General features: G+C 36.1%; 1 protein-coding gene across 1 annotated transcript in view; it reads left to right on the forward strand.

Moving 5' to 3' along the window:
* The window catches only part of XRCC4 (X-ray repair cross complementing 4), a 297733-nt gene that overhangs the window by 269384 nt on the left and 5575 nt on the right, over positions 1-22774 (forward strand). The gene's annotated exons all lie outside the window — the stretch shown is intronic.

Consider the following 22774-nt stretch of genomic DNA (forward strand, 5'->3'; position numbering starts at 1 on the left):
CAGCAACTTATGGCTACATTCCTAAGAACAAAAGGCGTTGAGCAAGAAGATCTGTTAACACGTGAATAAAGGCCTAATTAAGAATTAAATTATTCATTCTAGTTGACAAAAATACTAGGAGCATTAAAATCACAAGGGGCTCTACTACTATGACCAAAGTTTTAATATACTTACATAATATTTCATGATATTCGTTGTTAATATTTTGGAATCATGAAAAAGAAAGAAGGTGAGGGGTGAATAAAAGTAAATAAGAGATAACAGAGAGAAAGAAAGGAAGGAAATAAGAAGAAAAGAGAAAATAAGAAAAGAAGGAGGGAGGGAAGGAGGGAGAGACAGGGAGGCGAACGATTATAGAGCTGGTTTTATAGGTAAGTGCTTTTCCAATTTTGGCAATAGTCCAGACAAATCAATTGAATTTCCATCCCATATCCAATTTGAACAAAAGTTCGTATCTGTAGAATAAAAATAAAATACCTGCAAAAAATAGCCCCAAGTCATTTTATTGAATCAAAGAGGACGTTTTCCCTAAATCATAGAGATAAACTATTGCTACAGTTTTGCAAAAAACAACATTATAATTTTTAAATAGCGTTATACAATGACATTATAAATAACAGTATAATTTCAAAACATTATAATTTTTAAATAACATCATTCAAAAGGAAAATAAATGCAATGTTTTTCTTGTTGCCTTCAGGATAATTTGAGAAGCAAACCTCACAAAATTTTTGAGTGGATTTGTGCTGACTTAGAAAACATTCTCAATATCTGGGTCTTAAAAAATTGTGCTAATCTTGCAAGTCCATAGCAGATCAAGAATAAGAACTGTCTTAGGACATTTGTTGGTTTTTCTTTAGTTTACGTGTAGCCAGCTGGTTTCTGACCTCTTTGTGTAAATATCCAGCTTTTCACATAATCAGATTCCATATTACCTTGTTATGACATCATTCTGGGCAGACTTTGATTCCTTACAAACTTTTCCAAATCATATTCATAGACTTAAATAACAATAAAAAGATTGCTACTTGTCTACTAAATACCACTGCTGGTGTTGTTAAAAAAAAATGTATGCATGTACATGTGTATGTATGCACGTATATACTACAAATGCATCTGTCATATATGTATACTTATACATAGACATATGTGCATAATAATGCATAGATTTACAGAGGTGTTAGAAACATACTGAAAAGAAAAGTGTATGCCACTTGATACTAGATTATTGAATTTCAGAAATGTCTGTATCTCCCTGGTGAAATATGTGTTTAAGTTATCTCTTTTTGCAGTTGTTACGTGTTGATATTTTTGTTCAACTCATATTTTAAAAGCAGGCAAATTTAAACGTAAGATTTAGAGATCCTGTTATATATTATTTTTCCACATGGATAGATGAAAATAAAGGTTAAGCTGTATTCTTTAGTACTCCGGAAGCCAGGGTATAAGATCACAATGATCTTGAAAGTTACCAAAAAGTAGTTTCTGATCAAGATAAATGACACCAGGCAGCTGTAAAAAGAATTCCCACTAGCCATTGACCCATAAACAGTGGTGTCATTTTTCATTTTTAGAATAGTATCAAAATAAATTTAAAATAACACCAAATCTTTAGAGTTATAATGAAATGTCCTAAATTCCTCTTCAGATGATATTATTTTAACTAGTATTTTTTACGTTAAAGATATTAAAACATTCTGATTTCTGCAGAACTTTGATGGCTGTTAAATGGGAATCATTTCTCTACGCTTCCCCAGCACCTAGAACAGTGCCTCGTACATAATAACTGATCAATAAATATTGTTAAATGAATGAATAAATCATCGAAATATTAACATATCAATGGCATGTGGAGATTTGGATATTAAAAGTGATATCATACACACAAAAGACAAATGCTCAGAACTAATAGACACATAATTATAATGAATGATTGCTGATCAGCTTTTCTGTTCCAGGCATTATGCCAAGTGCTTTACATACGTTCTCTTATATAATGAGCAAAATTGCCCTATAGAAAGTAGTGGTTAGGCTATCTCACAGGAGAAACTGTGGCTTCAAAAATAATAATGTGTTCAAGGTTACAGCTAATAATAAATGGTGGAGCCTAAGTTAAAATCCATTTCCACCCTGGCTCCAGAGTATACATTTTTTTGTTTAGCAACTACAGAGGATGCAAAAAAAATGTATACACATTTTAAGAAAGGAAAAAAAAAACTATTTTAAAATTGTAATACTCAATATATACCAATAACAAATGAGAATACAAGTTATGTGTATACATTTTTTTGGCACCACCGGCATATAGCACTCTTTCAAAGCACTGTGGTTTTATGGTAATTTTATGTTCTTTAGGATCAATCACAGACTATAGCTACAAAGAAAATGAAAAACTTTGTTTTACTGCTTCTAGAAGAATTAAGGCTGTCATGAAGCATTAAATTTTCTATCAAGAAGTTACATGTTTTCGTTATTATAGTGTGCAGAAATTTAAATATTGATCAATTACATTATGCCTTCTCTACACAGTGCATAGGAATTTATCCTGCAAATACATTTGCACAAGTGGGAAAAGAAGAAGGTGTAAAAATTTAACTGTTGCATTTTTGTTCATAATAGCAAGGAACTGGCAACAGCCTCAGTGCAGCTCAGTAGAGCCCTGGTAAAGCAAATTATGAATGTGTAGTGGATGGCTATACAGTTATTTAAAAGAATGAGAAATGAAATTCCAAGATTGAAAAGAAATTAGCAAACTGCTCGTGAGTTCCACAGACTTTGGAATCAAGTAAGTCTTATTCCATCCCAGTTCAGGCCCACTTACCAGATATGTGACCCTAGGTAATTATTTAACCTTTGAAGGCCTCATTTTCTTCATCCGTAAGAAGAGGATATTAACAGTTTCTACTACAGGAGTTATAAATGGTATTGGTGAAGAAGATGTAGGTTCAGCATATATTTTTCTTAGTGTCATAGTATTTTAAGTATCCAATTCACATCCATAAGCAATTACCAATGTCAATGGTGAGAAAAGTCGGCCAGATCACTGGCCGGAGTTACAACACTTTCAGATTCCTTGACAATTTCTGATAGAAATTTTAAATGTTATTAACTCTATCTTTTTTACTTACCAATTCAATTCCTTCTTTATATGGCATACTCAGTGGACCACCAATCAGATTATTTTATTGACTAAGGCAACTGTTCATTAAATATCTTTTTCAGGAAGAGATGACTGACAATGTTTTTTCCCCATTCAATCATTAACTCTATTAATTGCTTGCCAGTGAGAAAAGAAGAGAGGCACAAGATCAGCTCTCTGCTTGAATACTTAAACCTCACTCTCATTTGTAGCTTTCTTCCTGTCAATGTACAGGGAAAACATTCATAGTTTGGCCATAAAGTTGTCAACTGGCTGTGAGGGGAAAAAAATCTAAATAGGCCAGCTCTCTGAGCCAATCTTTATTATTAGAGGCACAATGAATTCATTAATCTTATTCAGAGTTTTACCTTTGTCATCATGTTTTTGGTTTAATTTCCATCATGAAGAAAAACATGTTTTTAATTCTGAATCCAAACACTTGGACATCTCCAACCTTGCAACAAGCCAGTATGCATCTAAGTAAATTAAAGCAAAGCTTCGAAGTTACTTCCTACATTCACTTCAACCTCAAAATAGAAAAATTAAAATTACTATGTTTTCCAAAATTTACCACTTCACTTCCCTGTGGTTTACACTAAAACATTGGGAGATAAATGGGAGGTGAAATGGTCGTAGCATGTAAAGCCTTAATGTAGGCAGTTTGCCCTTAGGATGAAGTCCAAATACTTTAACATGGCTTACACAGCTATTCCTGATGGGCCCCTGCTACATTTTCCACTTCATTCCCTCTTCTAATTTCAGGTTTCAGTTTTTCTGAGCACAGTTCATTTTCTCACGTGCTCACAGACCTTTCAAAGTGCAATTCCTATGGCCTAGGACCACCTGCACCACTCTCTTCTGTTTGACGTCTCCTCTCTTACTCCTACTTATCACTGTTTCTTCATCCTTCATCCAAGATGTCACTTCTTTTGTGAAGGTGGCCCGGGCCCTGACTGGTTGAGGTAGCTCTTGAATATGCATCCAGGTTTCCGCATAGTTTCACTCTTTCCATGCACTTATCATAATCTGTTGGAAGTCCCACGAGGGAGGAGAGCTTGTCCTTCCTGTTCACTGATGGATTGCCAGCACTTAGTACAGTGTGCATGGCACAGAGAACTTTAACATACAAGTGAGTGAATGCTAAATTTTCTCATCCTGAGCATATGAGATGTTTCTCTACTCCAGATCTTCAGAAGAAAACATGAGATAGGTTGCTGTTGGAAAACAGGATTCTTCTGTGAACTATTGATTCACAAGACAGCATGTATGAATCTTAATTGCATTTTGTAAAGTGAATGAAGCCATACCTAAAAGGCTGCATATAGTATGATTCCACATGTATGTCATTCTGGAAAAGGCAAAAGTATAGAGACAGGAAATAGATCAGCAGTTTCCAGGGGTTCTAGACGAAGGGATGGGGAAGTTGACCACAAAGTGGCAGCACAGGGCAATTGAGGGTAGTGGAGTTGGTCAGTATGGCACGATAGGGTTGGATATATGATTATGCATTTGTCAAAACTCATAGAGCTGCATACTGTGCACCTGTATGCAAATGTAAAAGAATCTGACCAAGATGTTGAGAGAACCCAAGATAGGAACAGAATGTGACAAATGAATCTGTTAATACAAATATATAAAATAACTTCACTGAAGGGTGTGAGGAAGAAAGAAGCTGACTTAAATAATGCGAGCAAACAGGGTTTTGACTGATACTATAAGAGTAAATATAAAAGGAACTGTTAAATTTATTTCTCACAGGGTTTTACCGTTCTTAGTACATGTATTAGGTTGGTACAAAAGTAATTGCAGCTGTTACAATTATTTTTAACCTTTTAAGTTTGAATACATAGTAAATACATTGTAATATTGAGAGCCGGGTTTCTCATTGTCAGAGAAAGAAAGTACAAATAAAGGAGTGAAGGCTGGAATGAAAACCACGGTGCTGTATTAGAGTCAGAGAGATAAGAATGAACTCATGTATATTTAAGGATGGATTAATCGATCAATTGATAGAGCATATATTAAATATATATTTGTATATGTACAGATAAAGATACAGAAATAAATAATGTGTGTAAATTAATATATATGTGTATATATAAATACACAGACAGATACAGAAATAGAGATATGTATATATATAGAGAGAGAAATATATAGCTCTGCTGAGGGCCTAGAAATAGTGACACCCCAGTAGAAGCCAGCACTCCAAACTCATTGATTTCTAAATACCATGCTTCACTAAAAGGAACTAGGAGTCCTTGGAGAAATTTTTAGTTCTTGTTCTGTGGTGGCAAACGTACAAAATGAGTCTAAAGCATATTGTTGTAATAAAAGATAAGGAAGTAATGATAATAATTTCTTAAAAACCACTTTGTGGACATGTTCAAAAGGACACAAGAGAAAGAGTTATGAATAGCCAAAGCTGTAACAATCTGAGCAAGAAAATAAATAACAATAATATTGGATTATAAGCCAAAGAATGAAAGAGATAACCATACGTTTATAGAGATATTAATAAATGATTAAATAAATAAATAGATGGGGGAGATGGGACAAACATTTCTTATGGAAGAATTCCAATTAATACATGTAGAAGAAATTAAGGAAATAGAAAATTCAGCATTAGAAAGAACACCACATTAATAAGTGCTGCGTGTAAGACTCAGTGACGATGAATGCTAAAATTAGTGGGTGAAACCTTAAAGAGAAATGGGATGTTTGTATAGCCTCAACGTACCTCCCTCAAAATATTTATTAATTACTGTGGTGGTTTTCACATATGTCCACAACTTCAAGAAAGTGGAGTTTCATTTCCCTTCCCTTATGTATGGGCTAAACTTGGTGACTTGCTTCTAATGAGTAGACTATAAAAAAGGGGAAAAGAGTAACTTTACATTAGAGAAAACTGGCAGACCCCAAGTTTACCACCAGACCACGTTTAACATCCCCAGTGCGAGGACAGATCAAAATCATGTACCCGAAATCTATAACCTCAGTCCATTCATGAGAAATATCACACAAATCCAAATTGAGGGAAATCTTACAAAATACCTAACCACAAAAGTGTCACACTCACGAAAGACAAGACCAGACCAAGAAACTGCCACAGATTGGAGGATGCTGAGGAGACATGGCAAGTAAATTTAATGGAGTATCATGAATTGGATCCTGAAACAGAAAAAGACATTTGTGGAAAAACTGAGGCAACCTGAAAGGGCTTTAGTTAATAGTGTTGTACCAATGTTAATTTTAATTTTGATAAATGTATCATAGTTATGTGAGATGTTGACATTAGAGGAAGTTTGGTGAAAGGAATTACAGACGCTCTCTGTGCTGTTTTTACAACTCTTTCAAATCTAAGATTATTCAAAGGAAAAAGTAAAAAAGAAAAAGAAAGGATACTGGGTTGTTCATTGATTTGCTGAGATCGTAGAGATATCAGACTCAGAGATCCCAGAGCCACAAAAAATATCCCAAATAGTACAGTAGAACTGAACTCCCCAGTATGTTGCTACCATTGCTGCTTTGAACTGCCAGCACCCCTGGCATGTCATAGGATTCTTTCACAGGGCCACGGTCACTGCGCCCTGGGAATGGGGATCTTGTTGCAGTCGCACCGACTCTAGAAAGAATTCCCTGATGCTCCTACTTCCTTTGCATCAAAAGCCCTCTATTCAAAATATGGGGTGTGTTGTGTGACTACAGGAAGTCAGGTCATAGACCTATACCCAGCTTTAAGAGAAACTGAGAAAGTGAGTGTCTGGCATTTTTTTCAACTTCTCTACGGGAGGAGGTCCTCAAACATACAAAGAGAGTTTAGGTACTTGGCAGTCAAGAAATGTACACCTGAAGCTGAAGCTGAATAATAATGAATGTCAACTATAATTATATATATATATATATATATATATATATATATATATGTATGTATGTATATATATATGTATATATATATGTATATATGTAAAACTGTATATATAGATATATAGGTAGTCACAGGATATGGAGTACAGCATAGGAAATAGAGTCAATGGAATTGTAACAGCTATATATGATGTCAGACGGTTAGTAGTTTGGGGGAGAGGGGTTATCACTTTGTGAGGGGTGTAAATGTCTAGCTATTATATAGTTTTGTACACCTTAAACTAATATTAAAAAATGAAAAAGTATCTACTATATTTTGTGAATATAATGTTGGTACAGTTAGAACATTCACACTAATGTAAAGTCTTAGAACAATTTGATTCAGTATATCTAATTTTATAAAAGAGAAAATTAGATAGAAAAGTAAAGAGAAGACTGCTTTATTTAAGCTTTGAAGGATATATATTTTGATTTGACTTTATTTCCTCGTGTTCCTGTCTTACAACTCATCATTTTCCTTTTACTGTCAGTCCAGCCCCCTGAAAAAAGAAAAAGGAAATGCAACGAAAAAGCATTGTATTGTTTGTTTCCAAATGTAAAGATTTCTTCCTCTCTCATTGAAGACAGTTTTTAGTCACAGATTCTTCTTAAATTTTAAATACACATCACTTGAATTGCTAATAAAATGCTTCAATGATTGAGTGTATAAAAGAAACCACATAGATATTGATTTGTACTCAAGCCTTAAAAATCAAATAAGCACTTATTTTGTCTTTTCCTTTTCTTCTGTGAGCGATGAATTCAATGCTGACAGAAATGTGGGTGGGACTGAGCTATTATCATTATCCTGGGATCAAGTTCCTTTCTGTTGTTCCCATGCTACTTTCAGTCACGTTCATGGTCTCTGCTTCTACCCCATTTGTTCTTTTTAAACTTATGGACAGTTAACTGCCTTTTGAAGTGGAGAGAAATAGAACAGATACACTTTGGCCAATAAATACTTTCTTACCTCCATAAGAGAATCTGGTTGCCACCACAATAAAGTGTCCAATGAAAGAGACAGGACAAAAATGTCTCTGTAAACATTAATTATTACCTGTTGCCAGGAGATTTGGAAAAAAAATTAAGAATGTCTTTGTGTGAAAAGGCGTTATAAAATCCTACTCTTAACCAAAATCTTGGCTTATCATGGAGTTACATTACTTACAACCATGCTAGGAAAGCTAGTCTTGAGCATCCCATTGTAAGCCAGCCATGCAGAAAGATATGGCAAAAACTGGGTAGGCTCTGGCAACAGCAGATGGAGGCCCAGATTCATTCCTTGTAAAAATGTCCATTCAGCTTCAAGGAATAGGGCAGACACACCCATGTGGACCCTACCTTCACCTCCAGGTTATGGTTGCCTGTGGTATTTTAAGCCCATTAGAATTTTCAAATTTTCTTTCTTCATAAGTCTGAAAGTAAAATGAAGAGAAGATTCTTTCTGACTGTGTGAGAACACAGAAAACTGAAACTCAAAAAATCGGGTTGTAATAAAGAAAAGCTTTATTTCTGCCTCCCAGCATTCCTAAATAATGGAGAGAAAAGAGGAACAGCCATAAGTCTTAACACAAGAGACAGGAGAGGGAGAATGATTGAGATATTGTGATAAAAATGCTATCAATAGTAATAGCTAACACTGAGCACTTAGCATGTGCCAGACACTGTTTTAAATGCTTTATATTGCCTAACTTGTTTAATCCTCAAAACAACACTATGATATAGGTACTATTATTTTAGTGACTTAACAGATAAGAAAGGTGAGCCCAGATATTTTAATCAAACTGCCAATTGACACAGCTACTAAGAGTTGAAGGCAGGATTTGAACTCAAGAAATTTGCCCAGACTCCCCGACGTGAGCCTTTAAGGAGTCCGGGGTCCCCCTGATTTGTCAAGGGGAGGGCAGTAGTTTCCTCAGCAGGTTCCCGCAGGTTTAGTGGAAAGAGAACTGATGTAACTGCATATTCTGCTGTGCCTGGGTGGTGGCTGGGAGCAGTCATGGCTCTTACATCAGCCAGGCCTTTGCAGACAAGGCCAGATGTGCAAGGAACACATCCAGTTTCCTAGTTTACAGCAGTAAGTACCAATCATAATCTTTGATTTAAAACATTTGCACCAATGTTACTCCAGCACTGTTTTAGTTAGGATAAATAACATTAGCTGCTCTTAAAATTCTCAGTGTTCTAAAACAATAAAAATCTATCTCTTTCTATTGTCACTCTCTAATGCAGGTTGTCAGGGGCGGGCCTGATTCACCCAGTCATTCAAAGACCTAATTTGCTTCCTTTTTCAACACAGATCTCCTGGTGTCGTCTAGGAGGTGGATGAGGAAAGAGAGAGAGAATAGAGGGCGCCAAGAGAGATTGTTAGAGACCAGGTATATTGCTTTTACCCACATTTAATTGGTCAGAATGTCAAGAGGCTAGGAAATATGGTTTAATGTTGGTCCCAGGTAGAAGAGGAAAGTCATGTGTGTATCTAAGGGCATTGGCCTTCTCTGCTACCAAAACTCGAACCAATTTCATCCACTGAATTTTTGTGGCAGGGCTTATAGGCTCCAACTAATGTACAAGATAATCTAGGAACCAAAGAGAGAAAGTCGCATTACAAATTAGCTTGCAGGACTCTGCAATGCACACCTGTCTTCTCCAATCCTCTTTTTTTTTTTTTTTTTTTTTTTTTAAGAATTTTCATCAGTTTTTATTATAGAAAACTTAACTATGTCATTTCAGAATTCCTGTTTGTCTCTTTCAGTGTCAGAAAACTTGAAAACCATAAGTTCAATCAAAGCAAAAATTCATTTGTCTTAAGAATTTTCATCAGTTTTTATTATAGAAAACTTAACTATGTCATTTCAGAATTCCTATGTTTGTCTCTTTCAGTGTCAGAAAACTTGAAAACCATAAGTTCAATCAAAGCAAAAATTCATTTGTCTTAAGAATTTTCATCAGTTTTTATTATAGAAAACTTAACTATGTCATTTCAGAATCCCAATCCTCTTTGTTAAGTTTCTCTCACTTCCTAGTGGGATCAACTTGTGAACCTGGCTCCTGGCTGTAACTGGTTTTGATCCTTTAAATTCTGTCAATGAAATGTCCCCCCGCTGCTTTGCCCACCACTAAGGTACTCATAATTATGTTTGAGAATATATTTCTTTAGTCTCCCAACATTGTCTTAGTGGAGTGAATTGCTATTAGCTATGCAAATATTTCTATAGTTGATTTTATTAAAAATAAAATCAGGACAAATTTCTTAAAAGATATGTTTTATTTCCAACCTTATAAAATAATGAGACATGAAAATATAAGATATTCTGAAATCGCAGTCTTCAGTATTTGTGTTAAGTAATATAGGCTATATCCAAACCCGTAGAAAAATGCTCACGTTAAGAGACCAGGAGCATGTTAGGAGAGCAAAATGGCTTATCATGGATGGCTCACTCAACCAAAGGGTTTAGCATTTCTTATCGTGTGCTTTAGAAGCAATCAGCTTCGGTTTAGTGATAAAAGAAGAATTTAGCTGATCTCTAGTGATTACAGTGGGAAGTAAAGGTCAAGAGCCTAGGCTCTAAGGCAGACTTCTTGGACTTCGTTAGCTGTATGTCCTTGGACAGATCACTTAACATTTTTGTGCCTCAGTCTCCTCCACTATAAAACAGGTAATAATAGTACCTATCCCATAGAGTTAAAGAAAGAATTAAATAAATTTAATTCCTGTAAAAACCTTATGGGATAACTACTACTATTTTATTTTGATACATTTAGAAACACTTAGAGTAGTTCTTGACACATATTAAGTAATCAGTAAATATTAGCCATAATTATTATTATTAGTAGTAGTAGTATTCGTATTAGTATTATTTTCACCCCTTCCAATCAAGAAACAATTTTTTTTCATTTTGCATTTTCTGATAGAAACTATTATTTTTGTTTTTAATAGTTGAAAATCATTGTGTTACACTATGGTCCAGAAAGAAATACTGCAGTGAGGATTAATTGTCAATACATCCAATAGTCAAAACTCAGCAAGCTTGTGCACTCATTCTCAACCATCATTCATTCATTCATTCATTCATTCATTCAATGTGTATTGCTTGCCTACTCTATGCCAGTATTATTGTTCTTATTAACTGTGTGCACGGGAACAATTTTCTTTACCTCTCTGAGCTTGATTTTCTTCATCTGAGAGGAGAATAATATCTACTTTCATCTTTGTTGTGGGAGTAAGTTAAGTTAGAAAATTTGTGGAGCAGTGGCTAGGAACCCAGCTTCTAATAAGCACCCAATAATTAAATTATTATTCTTACGAAAATTAATATGCAAAGGTCTTTATCCTGAGACATGGTTCTTTCATACAGTTTTCCAAACTGCAGATCCTGATTCGTTGGTAAGTGGTAAAATCGATTTTTAAAAATAGAATCAACATTTTTAAAAACCAATATTTTAAAAAATAGAATAAACTACAATAGAATAGTATAGACTGAATGAAGAGATTAAAACACTACAGATAAGACTACATCACATGGACTGAAACATTAATTCCACCTATATAAATATCTACACATATATGGGTATTTGTCATATTTCTTACTAAGGGTTGCAGTTTAAAAAGTATGAAAGTTTTTTAATAGGTGCTGTGTTGGCACCTTTAATTTCCCAGAAGTCAGAGAATGTTGTGTTTGTTACGAAGCTAGTTCGAAGAAATACCTTTACCAGCATGTGGCAGAAATAAGCTCATACAGGATTTTTAAATCTGTCGATACCAAGCTTGCTTGGTGGTTTGGTAGACAGGGTTAAAACCATTACCTAAAAATGAAATACCAGTTTTACTGACAAATTGCATTTTTCTCTGCGACTTCTGCTCACTGTCATTTTGTAAAATAAAAAAGTCATTTACAATGGAGATAAGTCACGTGGATGCGCGGTACCTTTGAAACGTTCTGCATTCAACCTGCCTCTTCCTAGGGGCGGGGGAACCCAGCAGTCCTCTGTTGTTTCTGGTGTACATACTGACACAGACAAAAAGGAGAGCGCTGTCACCAGTTACCTTAAATACTCGGTGAATAATCGCCATCTTCTCAGGAGAGTCCTTTGCCCTAAAAGCCTTCAACTTCAGATCATCCATCTTTAGAGTTTCCTGGGCACATAGGCCTCCTGTCTCTTTTTCCAAATTAAGGGCACTCGGCAGAGCTGCCACCCTGACACTAATGAGTTCTCTGCGACTAATGTACACGGCAACGAGAACTGGACTCTGTCACTCACTCTCCAGGGCGGTAACAGTTCACACGCCGTTCCATCACCCTATTAAAATAACTTATTAGCTGTGTCGCTTGTCTGCTACTATTCATTAAGAAGGTGTGACCAAAGAGACATGTATTTGAACAAATGATGAACTTGAATTTGAATTGTTCTCCATTTTGTTGGAATGCGCCCACGCTGTAAGTGGGTGTAAAGCCTTTTATACAGATCGTAGGTACTTTGAGGAAGTGTCAACACAGTGATGACTTTTCACCAATTAGATAGATAAAAAAAAAAAAAAAAAAAAAAAGACGATCTCTATCCCATTCACAATGTGTGAGGAACTTGTATGCTCAATTCCCTGCATTTTCGTCTCCCAGGAAATATGTACGTTTTTGCAAGAGGCTTTTATTATAGGCATAATGTCTCAGGCCATGCAACTACTGATAAATCATCCTGAAAGCTAAATTGGGGAGGGTAAATTTAGATGGAGTAATAGGGAATTGGGTGCAATTTTAATCACAAGCCCACCAAATTATGTAAACATTTCTTTGCTCTTTTTGTCAATACAGTGTCTCAATAAGAGCACAGTCTTTCACCTTATGTGGAAGTTAAGTCCTGACTCTTCCTTTTGGTGGTTGTGTGATCTTAGAGGAAATTACTTACCTTTTTTATCCTCACTTACTTCCTCTGTAGAAGGAGAGTAAACTAATATCTATCTCATCTTTGAGATTACCGAGAGGATTACATGTGCTTCCACAGTGCTTGGCCCATGGGAAGTATCAATAATATCTATTATTAGTATTGTCTTAATCACCATCGTTATCCAGTCCTCCTCCTCGAAGGAAAAAAGCCGGAGAATTTTTCTGCTTTTGCGTTGTTAAGTTAAATTTTTGGGGGGAGGTGGGGAGAGAAGGTGGGCTTTTGATGCCGCTGTCTGAAAACAGCAACTATATAGAGTGTAGCTCAAAAACTACTAGAAAGCAACAGAAATGCTTGAGTAAGTTCAGCAGCCTGATCAGGCCCTGCAGGCACATCCTCGACCACCTTCCTCTAAAGAAGAGTATTTCTTACCTGCAGGCCTGTGGCTCTACCAGTTATTAGCTGTGTGACTGTGAGCAAGCTTCTTTAACTCTCCAAGTTTCGTGTTCTTCGTCTTGGGAAAGGGGATAATGACACCTCCTTCACTGTGTTGTTGCGAAGAGTACATCAAATGAAATACACTTCGTAAAACATTGATCACCGTGTCTAGTGTATGCTCGATACACTGCAATTGCCGTGATTATTATTACTCATAATGCCACTGACCTACCCTCTGCAAGACAGAGCTCTGACTGTTGCACAGATGCGGGCTGTACCCTCTCCTCCCTTGCCGAGTCTCCCTCATGTCCTCAAAATCCTGCAGTCCCAGGGGGATGCCTGAAAGTGCACTGGTTATAGAATAGAGATTTCAAACTAGACCATGTCATACTTAAATAGAATCTGTAACTTTGGCCTCATTTGCTCAACCTTCTAGCAAACTATACAAAGTAGCCTCTGTTGATGTCCTACTTGTTTTATTATTAGATCATTAATTGGATTAAGTACTAGCTTAACAACTTTTAAAATAACATTTTAAATTCATAGTATTAGTAAACAACATAAGCCACTCATACATAGCCTTTCAAAACTATTGAAATTAAAAGAATATTCTAAAAATAACAGTCACATAAGCAGTTATTCTATAGTAGGTTGAAGGAGAGATTCCATATAATTTTGTATTTTTCAGAGTCAAGCTAAATTCATGAAAACTGACAATTAAAATTCCACTCAACTGCTATTTAAAACAAACTGATTCTTTCTTACACTTTGGGACTTAGCATGAGTATATCCTGAGTTTTATAGCTTCACGGAGCACACAAAATGAGGTGTCGAGTTTCCATCATTTTGCATGACATATGCCTTGTCAGATTTGTGTTTACTAAAAATCTTATTACAGTTATCTAAATGCAGTATAATTTGGTTAAAAGCAAATTCTTAATAACAACTTTGAAAATACATTTGAAGAGGTATCTCTGCTTCAGTTGTTCTTGTCGGGCCTGAAACATCCTCAATAGACAGCTTACCACTTTGAAGCAGCAGAAAAAAACAGTAACAGTAACATGATAATAATAGCAAATAGTTCTATGCTGTTTCCACATGCCTATCATGCACTAAATCCTTTACACATATTAAGTCATTTAATCCTCATATCAAACCTATGAAGTAGGTACTATTTTTACCCCCATTTTACATTACAGGAAAGTCCGTTACAGGACAGTGAAGTAACTGGCTGAAGGTCACAGTGGTTGAAAGCAGAAGAACCAGGGCTCAAACACCAGGTTTTTACCCTAAAATATCATCTGGCTAATATTGTTGCATGTCCAAAGCTTTTCATATTTATCAATATCAAACTTACGACACATCAGTTGGTTATGTAGACCCCTGTCTTGGAATACAGTACTGGAATGTAATTCCTAAGTAGAAAAAAAAAATCCCTTCTTTCCTATGGTCTGGTTTCTCTAAAACTCAGCTAAATTTCTTTTCTGATTGCATGGTCTGGGCCGATTTGCATGACTAGTTTATATAAAGCAAGTAAGAGAAGATACTTTTGTCAATCACGTTATAAATCCTTTGAAGGTGACATGGTGACTGTATTAGGCCAAATAAGAACACAATCCAAATGTGTCTTCTAGAAAAAGCTGGTTATGGGGTAAGTATGCTTTACCCCCTACCAAGCAGCAGCCTTGTAGTTTGGGAGATGACCCTAATACTGAGACAGGCTCAGATTTAACTAACCTAGGTACAACAACGCAATCTTCTTAGCCAGTATTGCTTGAGGCACTAGTGCTTAACCCAATCAGAATCCATCAGTCCCCTGACTGTCATTTGCTCAGGAATGTTTGACCTCAGTTGGCCCAATCAGACTCAGTGGAAGTTATCTCATGGGCGAAAGGTGCTACCTTCACTTCCACTGGAGAGAGACCTGGAATAAAGTTAACACTGTGGACAACAGAGGAGAAAGGGAAAGCACCTCGATATTTAACGACATTCTCGAGTTGCTGAATCAACTAGGTCTGAAGTCCACACTATCTTTAACTTCCTCTTGAAGAAAAAAAGAAAAACATAGATGTCATCATAGTTTAAGATTGTCTGAGTCTGGCTTTTTTGTTAATTTGCAGCCCAAACACTGCGAGGAAACATATTTTCACCCCTCAAGACCTTCCCTATAGTCCTGGTTTTAAAGGGATAATTAAGATCTGTGCATTCTGAATCACTCATAATTTGGTTCAAACATATGAATTGACTCAGATTCATATCCACACGTAAGCACATAAGGTAACACTTGCCAGTCATAATGTAGGAGCTTTCATATACATTATCTATATGTACCTTCACAAGTTCAGGGAGAGGAATATCATTATGCACACTTTTTAGGTGAATCAGTAAAAGCTCAGAGTAGTTAAGTAACTTTACTCACAGCACACTGTCACTGGCTAGAAAATTCTTACTTGAGCTCAGGTCTTTGGGCTCCAGTTTCCAGTGTTACTACTCTGGCACTTCGATTGAGATGATTCGGGGCAGAAAGGATGGAGATGCATGAAGAATTCAGATCATTTCGTTTGGAGCTAATTTCAATTCATGGGATAGACCATTTCTTACCACCTTAAACACGATACATTATCACTGTTTTCCCCTGTAGTATGTTGCGTAAAATCACCAAAATCATCACGTGTGTAGCATTCTATAATTCTGTGTAAGTTGAAGTAGAATTATCTATTCTGGCCCAGCTAACATATTTCTCAAGTTTCTTTTCATTCACATAATAAAATTATGTATAGATGTGTGTGAAAAATACATATAATATAAATATATAGAGATATCTGAAACACATCTATATATGGATTTGCTAACTTAAAACATTCTAATGCATTTCTAAATTGGAAATATTTGTTATTCGTCTAGTGTCACATACTGAATTATGTTTGTATAACATAGCAAATAAAGATGATTATCATATACATGAGAGTGAAGTAATCCAATGTAACATGCTTTCAATGATAGATGACAAGGTCTCTATAGAGCTCTATCTGTTACTTTTAAAAGCCTGAAGTTCTTCAGAGAATGCTACTGCAAATTCTCTTGATTTTTATAAAACAGTTGGTCTAGAAAGGTTAAAGACTCAAATAACCAAAAATCTTTCCCCTGCCTTGCCCATCCAATGCTTTCTCCTGAGTGTGTCTCTTTTAGACTAAGATAACTTGCTTTTGTTACAGTTTCGGGCCTTAGTGTGAAATTGATATTTACCGTCCCCAACAACTGGTGTTCAAGTCCAAGGGTGCCATGCAAATTGTTCAGAGTCTGTAAACCTAGAGCTGGGTTATAACACTGGACAAGAGCAGAACTTAGGGAAGCAGCATAAGTTTAGGTTTTGACCAGTCAAGCTAACAATTACTTAACTTCAAGGAGCTCAGTACCAAGTAAGAGGAAATGCAAGACTGCCCAGAGTATGTTGGGATGAATAGAAATTCCATTGGATATTGATAGGTATTATGTTAAAAACCTTTCCGTAAATACAGTATGTGCAATTGCCTCAATTGGTTTATCCAAAGAACTGCGTGTGTGTGTTTGTGTGTGTGTGTGTGTGTGTGTAGCATCTCAGAGGACCAATACTCTATAAAGCACACCTTGGGAAGTGTTGGGTATGGCATGGGAGAGCTCCATTTGAAATAGGTTATTTGCATGAAAATAAAGCAAATATGATGGAGAGAACTTGTTTCTTTTTAACTATTTTTGTTTAAAAGTATTGCTTTGAATCATTATTTAAGTTGAAATAATATTTTGCAGGTATATAATAATATTTTTCTAAATAATTTTATCTACATTTCTTCTTTTTCCTCTCAAGGAAACTCTGAGGGGATAATTAGGAGAGTTGGATTCTATTTTACTGTTGAAGAAAGTGAGGCAGTGAGTGTTAAAATGCCTTTAACACTCAGCAGAGGCGAGGACAGAGCATTGGAAAACTAAGGTCCACAGGCCAAATCTGGTCTGCAGCTTGTTTTTGGACAGTCTGGAAACTAAGAATTTTTTAAAAGATTTGTTAAGAAACATGAAAAGACAGAGAAATTTACTATCTGGACTTTTACAGAAAAATTATGCTGACCCCTAGACTAAGCTATGCTGTGGTAACAAACAATGCCGATGTCTCGTGGTTTTACCCAACAAAAATGTCCTTCTTGCTGACCTTACATGCCCAACACAGGCTGTCAGGAGTCTCTGCTTATCCAGATTACTCAGGAACCCAGACTGGCAGAGACTTCATGTCATGACAGAGACTTTATGTGCTTCTATGGTCGCCATAACAACAGAAAGGGCATGTCATGAGATAAACACTGGCTCTCAAGATCACCACCTGGGTGTGAAACATACAACTTCTGCTCACATGTCACGGGCCAAGCAAGTCACATAGCCTCATTCAAAAGGGGCAGGAAAATGCTCTCCTACCTTGTCCAAAAATATGTAGTGAACAAAATAGCACTAATACAAGGTACACATATTTGCGCATACGTACACACACACACAAATGTGTATAGAAAGTGAGTTCAAGAAGAGATGAATTAGAATCCATACCCTGTGAAACTTGATTTATTGACTCCCCTATCTCTATATAGATGATGATAGATAGATAGATAGATAGATAGATAGATAGATAGATAGATAGATCTCTATAATATATTGATAGAGGATCTCTATATATAGATGTAGATATATAGATCAATATCTATGTCTACATATATAGATTTCTATCCCATATCAAATTCCATCTATATCAACATAAATAGATATCTGTCTATACAGATCTATCTACCTACCTATCTATGGACAAACATTAGCACTAGAAGGAAGTCTACAGTAGATTCTAAGAAAGACAGATGAGGTTAATAGTGACATCCAAAGTGAGAGGGTCTTACAAATTTTTAGTTTCTGGATACTCTCTCAGCCATGTACTCCTTCCTCTACAATAAAGTTCTTTTCTAAGTAAAAACCCTATATCATTTTGAAATCATGCCTGGTAGATTTTTATATGGTCTCGTGTTGGAAATAGTTGCTCTGTGTGGTAAAGAGAAGTTTATGCCCCCACAACCAACATACACACAGTGAGGAACAATCTTCTTGATTTTCAAGAGGCAATGTGAATTTACAGTGTCCTTCCTTCACGCTTCATGCACAAGGCCTAACTGTAACCTGAAATATTCCCACACCTGAGAGCACACCAGCCATACACTTCTTAGCTCAGTGGCAAAACAAGGAATCATTTTCTTCCTCTTCATGTATACTTACTTCCTTCAATCAGAGATATTGGTGGATTTGCTTATTGTCTCTTTCCATCTTTGACACTTTCTATTTACTTAGGAAATGTCAAATGAGAGAAACATAAATTGTGGGATTTTTTTTCTTTTAACCATATACTTGGCCATTCCTTTGGTGTATGCTTTGTCATTACAAACTCTTACGGCCAAAGTGGCATCGTTCACAAATAACTAGTTCCTGGTGAGGAGAAAAAAAAACCTGAAAGGGACACTTTCTTTTCAGAAGAATGAATCATAATATTGAAGAAAAGATTTCTTGTGAAAAAGCCACCAGTGCAAGAGTCCAAGTCTGTCTTCCATCTGTGTTTGGGGAATGGTTAACAGCAATGTGTGGGAAGTCAAACAAAAATGGAGAGCAGAGATTTTCTTTGCTTTTTTTTTTAAAAAAGGATGTTTGTTCAAGGAAAGTATGTGTGGCAGCAGGAAGGGGGAGAGCAATGGCTCCTGTGAAAGGAGGGGACACAGTGAAACAAACAGCAGCAGTTCAAATGACTTTTGTGAATGCAAGGTAGTGAATAAACTAAAGAGGCAATATTCATAAAAAATATATTCCCAACTATAGAGGAAAAATGGTGAAATTATAAGGTTGCCTCTGCATAATTAAATCCATCAGCTAGGGTTCGACACTTGGGCATTTCTAGTATCCATTGTGATTGACTTCTTTGGGTTGTTCTGGGTTGGGTTTTTGTTTTGTTTTGTTTTTTCTATGCAAGTCTCTACATTTCCATTGAATTTATTCTGGAATTAATCTGTACCACTGAGAAATGTGATTAAATGGTTTTTAAAAAGCCCCTGATTTCCACCTTGAAAGAGAAAATATAAATACAAAGGGAGTGTCATAACTACTAGTTCAATTTCCAAGGCATCTGGATGTCAGCAAGTTAGAGAATAAATTGGGAAGACATTTTATCAGAATATGTGAAGTAAAGAAGTAATCCTAGAGAAAATGGGGACTTTCTTTTTTAAGGAGTATGAACATCCAGTCATGGTAGCTACCTTTTGGTTAAAGTTATGTCTACTGAAATAAGAATTGGAAGAATCATTTTATATGACTTTGTTGGCTCATGAATATAAACAACTTAAAAATATTGTAAGTACTATAAAAGGAGCCAGTAATATTTTTAGTATTTAATTATCTTCAGAGAGAAACAAGTTTAAGATTCCCAGCTTTTCACCAATGAAATTACAGGTTGCCTGACTCTCTATGAAGTTATGATGATGGTAAAGAAACTTACATAAAATTTTATCCCCATATATTTAAACCTTCCTTATTTGTGTAAATTCACATCAACATATGAATATAGAAACATAGCTCATATTTGGAATGATGTTAAACTTATTTCAAAGAAAACATTTAAACACACAGTGTATCATTCGATTTCAGAAAATAAAAAGTTTCAAGCTTTACATCTTGCAAGCTTTAGATATAGTTGGGTCATATTTAATCACTGAAGGGTTAATATTCTATGCATGCTGAAATTAAAAATAAATAGATCTCTAAGCCACTTCAAACGTGCCAGATGAGGCAAACATTTCACTTCTGGAAAAATAAATTCCTAATTTTGACGCATTAGTTAAGCCTCCTATCAAGGAATTCTGTGATGTTTGTTCATTTATCTAAGATACTTTTTTCAGACTTATGAATATTTATGAACCACTGGGTTCAATTGCGTATTATAAGAAGTGAGAGGTAGTGTCTTCCAGATGTAAAGGGTGCTTTTAATTCTATTGCTTCTCCAGATACCCACTGGCATCTTGTCATGCTTGAATGAGCCATTCAAAATAGAGCTGCCATCTAATGCAAGTACCTGAAGTACAAAGATGACAGGAGAATTTAATGAAGCATAAATTTTCTGTTTAGTTGGAGATACAGACCCCTTTGCTATGGCACAATTAAATAAAACATAATGGAGGCTTCTATTAATCAATCCTACCCACCTTCTGTTTTGCAGACAGGAAGCTTACGAGATCAGTTAATATCTTTATTGTGTGCATGGATGGTAAATGTATTGTGCGTGTGTTGTGTGTGTGTGTGTGCATGCACGCACATGCACGCATGTGTTTGTAATGAAAACTCTACCATGTATAAGGCACTGTGTTCCGTGCTGTTGGGCCATGCTAATGTTGACCAAAATGGTCTCACTACCCATAGGAAACAATAGCCCTTATCGGGTACCAAAAAACTGGCTTGTTTTTAACAACAGCAAAAAATGTTGCTGTGCAGCTCTTCAGGCTAAAAGGCAGTAAAAAGCCCAGGCTCTGGAAATTAGAGGAATGGCAACTATAGTGGCTCAATGGAAAAAAACTCAGCTATTTTTAAAATAATGCACTTTCTTCAGGTTCTGGATTACCTTTAATTCCTCAGTCTTATGGGTGTGTCCATGGAGTGACTGGGGGCAGGAAAGTCAATGTCTTAGTTATTAGGGGAGAAGAAGTAGGGGCAGTGGAAGGAATAGCCGCAGTCAAGTACATCCTCTCCCCACTTATAATTCTATGGGAACCAAGAAGCTCAGGAAATGGAAATGGCAACTGGCTGAGAGACCAACCAAGTTTCGAAAATGGGAATAACAACTAATAGATCTAAAAATCCAGCAATAATAACACACTGTTCACTCATGCATTCCTTATTTTAGAAGCTATTTCTTGAGTGCCTATATATGTAAAACATTTTGGGTGTTAGTCACTAGGTATTTAGTAATAAATGAGTTTGACATCATTCTTGCCTTTTGTCCTTTATAATCTAGTGGTGTACTGTTGGCTGGTTTATGTCATGAGGCTATATCCCCTACCACTTTTCCTTGTTGTACCATCAAAGAGCTCCAGAATCCAATTCACATCATTCATTGCATTTAGTTGTTATGTCTCTTTAGGCTTATTTAATCTGAAACAATTCTTTAGCCTTCCTTCCATTTTCTTGACTATGACTCTTTGGAGAATATAAGCCTGTTATTTTATAGAATGTCCCTTAATTTTGGTTGTCTCATGTTTCCTTATGATTAGAATCATATTGCTTTTTGGGGAGATATTCCACAGATGTGATATGTCTCAGGCATCATGTTGGAAGGGAGACACGTTACACTTTGGAATTCTTCAGGCATGGCTCTAGTTGTTTTTCTCTCTCTCTTTTCACTCTGTAGTTTTTTCCCTAACTTCTTCTATCTCCATACTTCAGATATCTGTCTTACTAATATGTATCTAGTCTGAACATTTCCCCCAAGCTCCAGACCTATAAATACAAATGCTTATTTGACAAGTCCACTTAGATTTCACAAAGTCACTTAATACGTAAAATATCCAACGTCAAATCTGTGATCTTCTGCTAAGGACTCATTCTTATACAGTGTGGCCCAGCTCAGCTGATGATGTCATCACCATCCAGTCAGTTATGCAAGCCAAAGTTTAAAATTGATCCTTGATGTTTACTTCTTCCTTACGTCCCCAATACAAACTTATTGTCAGTTTTACTTCTGAAATCTCAAATGATAGTTCATTGCTCTCATTCTTCACTGACAACATTTTGGTACAGATGTTATTCCTCCTACCAAGTGCATTTGTCAAAACCTACTAGCTACTCTCCCTGCATCCAGGCTGGCCCCATCCAACTATCTCCACATTGAAAATAGGGTGATGTTTTCAAAATGTTATTCTAATTAAATCACTCTTCAACTGCCTCCCCTAACACTCCCCAAATCCCCTCTAATTGCTTCCTGTTGCTCTTAGAATGAAGACCAGAACACTGAAATCACTTAAATCTCTACATGGTCAGACCTCTGTGTGCTCTCTGCCACATAGCAAACCATCAACTGCTTTGACTTCTGCCTCTCAGCTGTACTAGTCCCTAAAGTAATACTTGACACGTGGCCTTTGTATATGCTGTTCACTTTGAACCAAACCTCTTCCACTCACTGAGTTAGCCCCTATTCATCCTTTAGATCTTAGATCCAGGGCAGCCTTTTCTGACAATCTCAGTCTAGGTCAGGTTCTCCTGTTACATATTCCTTATAAGAAGAGCACTTATCTCCACTTGTAATTTACACCATTTATTGTGATTATTGGGGCAGTATCTCTCTTCCCCCACAGTCTCAGCAGCGCAAGGACTAGG

This window comes from Rhinolophus ferrumequinum, chromosome 7 (assembly GCF_004115265.2).
Source record: "Rhinolophus ferrumequinum isolate MPI-CBG mRhiFer1 chromosome 7, mRhiFer1_v1.p, whole genome shotgun sequence".
In the NCBI taxonomy this organism is placed as follows: Eukaryota; Metazoa; Chordata; class Mammalia; order Chiroptera; family Rhinolophidae; genus Rhinolophus; species Rhinolophus ferrumequinum.